This window comes from Canis lupus, chromosome 23, assembly GCF_003254725.2.
Source record: "Canis lupus dingo isolate Sandy chromosome 23, ASM325472v2, whole genome shotgun sequence".
Lineage (NCBI taxonomy): Eukaryota > Metazoa > Chordata > Mammalia > Carnivora > Canidae > Canis > Canis lupus.
Window position 1 is genome coordinate 48,612,185 of NC_064265.1, and position 6,239 is coordinate 48,618,423.

The window sequence follows — 6,239 nt, forward strand, 5'->3', positions numbered from 1 at the left end:
GGACTCGATCCCGGGGTCTCCAGGGTCACGCCCTGGGATGAAGGCAGGCGCTAAACCGCTGAGCCACCCGGGCTGCCCAAAATACTACTTTTCAGTGTGGCATTTAATCTTGGATTTTCTGTTGAGTTGGACAATAAGTATGACCATTAAAATACAAAGAGTAGAAATTGACAATAGCTGTTGCAGTACCGTTTGAGGCCTGGAGACATTTCCTCTATCATTACCATCAGTTTGGGGTTTTCCATTCAATACAAATTTGAAAAAGAGGCACCTAACCACCCTGTCGCCCTGGTCTCTAGAATATGACAGAAGAGGCAAGAATGTTAGCACACCCGCAAAGGTTGGAGGTAGAATGGCAGCCAGTATGGAGCTAGGAACGATAGCTGAATGTGGACCTCACACCCTGCCGTTGCTGGCTGTGTAATCTGGGGCAAAAATCACTATACCTCCTCTCCTGTTTCCATGTCTGTTTCCACATCTATAAAATAAGGGAGCTCGACTGAAGTATCTTTAGGTCCTTTCAAGTTCTAAAATTAGATGATACAATTTTAAAGCCAGGTTAACTTTATCTCAATTTTCTTTTCTACCTACTTCACAATAATCAATATTGTCATAAAATAAAAGGAGGAAGCCTAAAGACCTGATGCTTGGATTCGCCATCCCTGCCCTTGCCATCGTGGAATGGAGGCCCTTACTAATATGAAGATGGTGTAAGAGTCAGGCAGCCTGGAATGTTGGGCAGACTGGAGGACTGGAGGACTGTGGCTGCCCTGGAGAGCCGAGGCAACCAGTATAGGCCTTGTATGAGTGCGAAGTAAAATTTATTGTGTGAGTCAGCTGATTTGGGGTATTGATTTTTTACTAGGATATAATGCCTCATCCTAATATGGTTAGGTATACTCTTGCCCCCACACAGTTAGGAAGTGGTGGAGTCGGATTTAAAAATCATAATCTGGCTTTGCATTCTGACCCACTACAGACATACATTTTTGAATTAGCCCCTCTTAGCATCTCATGCTTGTGAATACTTCCAATGGATATTATTATCATAGACTTGTTTCTCAGAAAGAACGTTTGAAGTGTTTCATTTTTCAGAATGTTGATTTATTAACAACATTCTACCAAGCTTTATGTTTTATAATATATATTATAAATGCATATATTATATACATGCATTTCTTGAACCTTGTAAGCCCTCCCCTGAGTCATGATCTCATGTTCTTTACAATATCCTCTGGAGTTTAAAAAAAAAAATTAAAAACTCACTCAATACTTTTCAAATAGCCAGTATAACTTTTAGTAGGCTGGAAAGAAAGTTCTAAGAGGTTCCTTTGTGCCTTAAAAAAATTTACTCCGTTCCTATGAGTAAACCTCCTTCCCCTGCCTCACTTACAATAAAGCCTTAGTCTTCAATTATTTAAAATTCTGTCTTCAGGGCATCTGGGTTGCTCAGTGGTTAAGCATCTGCCATCAGCTCAGGGTGTGATCCTGGGGTCCTGGGATCGAGTCCTGCATTGGGCTCCCTGCATAGAGGTTTAGGTACTTACAGCAAGTATCCAGATTAATTAATTAATCAATTAAGCATTGGACTCTTGGTTTTGGCTCAGGTCATGATCTTATGGATCATGAGATGGAGCAGGGACGTCTCCCTCACCACCCCCTACCCCCACCCCAGCTCTGCCTTGGGCCCTGCATTCAGCCGAGGAGTCTGCTTGAGATTCCTTCCCTCTGCCCCTCCCCCCACTCACTCTTGTACTCTCTCTCTAAAATAAATAAAGCTTTAAAAATATATACAAATAATATTTGACTACTCTACACGTGGTAACTATAAACCTTCATTCATTCGCTCCACATCTATTTGATGTCTAAAGGTCAGTGTGCATTATGTTTTCTGCCCTTGTGAAGCTTATGATCCAGTCATTTTTCATACTATCTTCTTCCTTAGATTGCCTTCTGCTTAACCTTTCATTCTGAGAGATTCAATACAATAAATATTTAATGGCTAGGATTAGAATGTGCTTCTGTACAACAAATTGAACAAGCCTTAAATTAGTAATGCAGGAAGTAATGCAGGGGAACCCCTGTACCTCGTTTCCCCGTAGTCGATTTGAGCTGCACGGTCTCAATTTCAAATGTTGAAATTGTTCCAACATTTCGGTATCTCAAGGATAGAATAATATCCTGAGCTAAGTACTATCACTATGAGTGATATACAAAAGAATTCTGATATTAACTTTTAGTTTTTTTTCAATAGGGAGTAGATGAAAATGTATAAGCAGCCATGAGGTTAGTTCTTGGTTCTGGTCTGGTCCGGATTTCTTTTCATCTTGAATTAGTTACTGTTATTCTGATCCTCAATTTTTATGTGACCACCCCTCCCCTTCCCCTGCCACCATTACTCCTGTTCCACACTAGTGTGTACTGGGACATTGCTTCCTTATTCCTTATTAGACTTTCTTAGTATTTTCAGAAACTTTTCAGTCTCTGTATCTATAAATGCTCAAGGTTTTCTTTAAGTACCTAAACTTCATTGACCGTGTTCTCAAAAATGGTTGCTCTTTACAGTCCTTCGTGAAATGAATGCCACTCATTTCCTTAGGAATGGCTCCTCTGTGCTCAGTACTGTGGCTTTGCTTTCTCACCTGAGCACTCTGCCCTGTAGGAGCATCATTGTCTTGCCTTGAGATGATATCTGTGGCACGGTAATGGGAAATATATTTTATCTTGTATTTCTTGGCAGGAAGGGTATTTTCCTTACTGATGTCTCAGGTTACTTCATTAAGTAAAGAGAATGATTTTGAAAGATTTCTTGGTTTATTTTAAAGGTTGGCAAGCTAGAGTCTGCCTTTATAAGTAAAGTTTTAAGGGACTATAACAACACCCATTCATTTAAGTCTTCCTGTGCTTACTTTTAAGCTACAACAACAGAGTTGAGCCCTGAGTAATTGTGACAGAGACTGTGCAGTCCATAAAGTCCACTGTGCAGAAATACGTATATCTGGCCTTTTACAGAAAAAAAATTGTCAATACTTGGTTTATCTAAAAGAGCATTTTAATGCAAACTAATCTCAAATTGGTAAAATGTTTAGTTCATTTGTGAGAGCATATCCATATCTTGTGTATTCTAATATACATAATATATACGATATTATATAATAAATTATATATTTATATGTAATTAGTAATAATAATAACAATGGCTAACATTTATATAGTTCTTAAATGTGCTGGACATTCTTCAGAGTTATTTACATATATTAATCAATTTCACAATTCTCTGATGTATTAGTTTTAGCACCATTTTCCAGACATAGGAAGTGATTCATAGAGAATAAATAACCCACCTGAAGTCACACTGCTGGTAAGTGAAAGGGTTAGTTTTTGAATGCTGGTAAACCAGAGACAGAACCCTGACTTACAGAGGCAGGACTGTAGGTGCTTTATTTTTCTGCCTTATTCTCTAGATTTCTTCCTTCAACAAACATCCTGTGAGCTCCAATAAATCAGAAGGATTGCTGGGAAGAGAACATCCTGAGGCAACATTTCTGAGGTCCTAACTCAGTAAATAGAATAATGCAGATGGCCTCCTGTTGTTTCTTTTCATTTAGTATCATTGAGCTCCAAGGGTTTTAAAGAAATTATTTCAGTAACTCTTACTTCCCAAAGGAGTAGTGAAGTTTTATCCAAACTCTACAACTGAGGAGTCAGAGCATGCAAGCAAAATCACGTATTCAAGATGTTACTCTAATTTAGTGACTGAAATAAAAATCGACCTTCTTTCTTTTCCTCATCTGTCATTTTCGAAAAGACAGAGGTGTCTCTGGGCTGTTTCTGGGTGTAATCGAATGGAAAGTTTATTTATGAAGGACATATAAAATCTTGAATGAAAGACAGTCATGATATGGGCTTAAAAATAATAATCCTACAGAGGTGAAAAGTGGTATCGATTCCCTGGTCACTGTGGTTGAGAAGCTGGAATCCAACAACCTGGATGTGATTTCTAACTCTCATCAGGCTTGTTTTGAATCTTTCAACAAGCCACTTAATCTTGTCTGTGGCTCAGCTCCTCTATCTTCATAGACAGAATATAATACTTATCCTGAAGAACTTTAAAGGTTCAGATGAAAAGCATCATAAGAGCTTAGAATAAATAATGATGAGTCTCTGGTATGCTTATCTTCATAACTGACAGTTATCTTCAAAACATCACCAGCTCTGGGCTCTCTGGTAGATGACAATGAAGGGGAAACAGTTGTGATGAGGCATTTACCTCCTTCCTTTCCTTCCATATCCAATACATGGTCAGAACCAACAGACACTCTGCATGTTATACCATTTCCCATTTGATGCTCAAATTAAAATGTGCAATGAAGAGACACCTGGGTGGCTCAGTGGTTGAGCGTCTGTCTTTGGCTCAGGTCATGATCCCGGGATCCTGCGATCGAGTCCCACATCAGGTTCCCATCAAGAAGCCTGCTTCTCCCTCTGCCTGTGTCTTTGCCTCTCTCTGTGTCTCTCATGATTAAATAAATAAAATCTTAAAAAAAAAAGAAATAAAATAAAATGTGCAAAGAAAAGAGGGTAGAGGGCTGCCCGGTGGCTCAGTGGTTTAGTGCCACCTTTAGCCCAGGGCCTGATCCTGGAGACCCGGGATTGAGTCCCACGTCAGGCTCCCTGCATGGAGCCTGCTTCTCCTTCTGCCTGTGTCTGTGCCTCTCTCTCCCTCTCTCTCTGTGCGTCTCTCATGAATAAATAAATAAAATATTTAAAAAAAGAAAAGAGGGAAGAAAAAAGGAGTGTGTGTGTGAGGGAGTGGGGTGGGGATTATAGTAGACCTGAGGTATCTAGGCTGATACATTGGGGTCCTGGTGATGGCAGGTATTGGGGTTGGAGGAATATGGCCAACCTAGCAAGCTCAGGGGTCGGAGATACAGACAAATTGATAGACATAGATTCTATATTTTAAAATTTATTTGTTCATCATCCTTTCGAGATGAAACCCATTAAATCAGACTTGAAAATGGATTAGATACAATTGTGAAGGGATGGCAGAAAAACAAAACAAAACAAAAGAAAGCTATGCTCTCACTGTACAAAAGTTAATTCCATTAGCAGTTTCTTGTGTTCACACAAATGGAATATATACATATGTAGTCCTACTTACATCTTTGGTATTTTTTTTCGTGGATCAAACCACCTTGGAGATCACTTCATATCAGTGTCTCATTCCTACTACATAACTGTTTTGTTTTTGACTATATGAATGAGCTCTAATTAATTAGTTTCTTATTGAAGAATATGTAAGTTTTCTTTCCAGATTGTTTTGCTCTAAAAATAATATTGAATGAACACCCTTGTACATATATCAAAGCAAAGCATCTTTTTATAAGTACATCTACAAGGTAAATTCCTAACACTGGAATTGCTGGGACAAAGTCACTTTAAATTTTGACAGATTTGACTATGTGCCTACCAAGAAGTTGCACCAATAACAGTTTCATAACCCAAATATTATATAGATCACCTGTTTTTCTCACATTCTCACCAGTACTGAGCATTATGAAAAAAAATTTTTTTGGTCAGTGTGCTAGGTTAAAAATTATGGATTTATAAGTGCCTGTTGTGTATAAAGGAAATACATTTATATGGTCAGATATTTGTTCTGAATTTGTCAATTACATTTGATCTCGTTTATATTAATTTTTATTTTTTTAAAGATTATTTTATTTAGGTTACTGAACTTGGAAGATTATTCATTAATGAGAAAGAGCTCAAGGAAAAAGAAGGGGACTGGGTCATATAGAGGCGAGTAAACAATGGAACTACTGATAAAGTTGAAAGTAGTGTTATCCAGAAAAATGCCAGAATATGGTGGCCTGTTGTATTTAATCATTTGCAGAACATAAAGGGTGGGAATTTCTCAACCATTACTGTTTTCTTGGAACAAAGGGCTCAGATAAAGTTCAACATTGTCGTGTTCCCCTTTTGTTCAAAATAAATTTTGTCGCTGAACAACTTAGAGGTAATCAAAGACTTCATGAGTGGAGAGAAGCAGGATCTAAGAAATCATCTCTTGTCTCTGAAGGGTACTTGTTAATCTATTTATATATTTTTAAAGACGTTTTTACTTTGAAGGTGAATTATTAATATTTTCATTTGTGTCAGAAAATACATGAAAAGTATTTTTGAAGTATTTTTATTTTATTTAAAATAAATTTTGTCATTTTTTGTACTAGTAT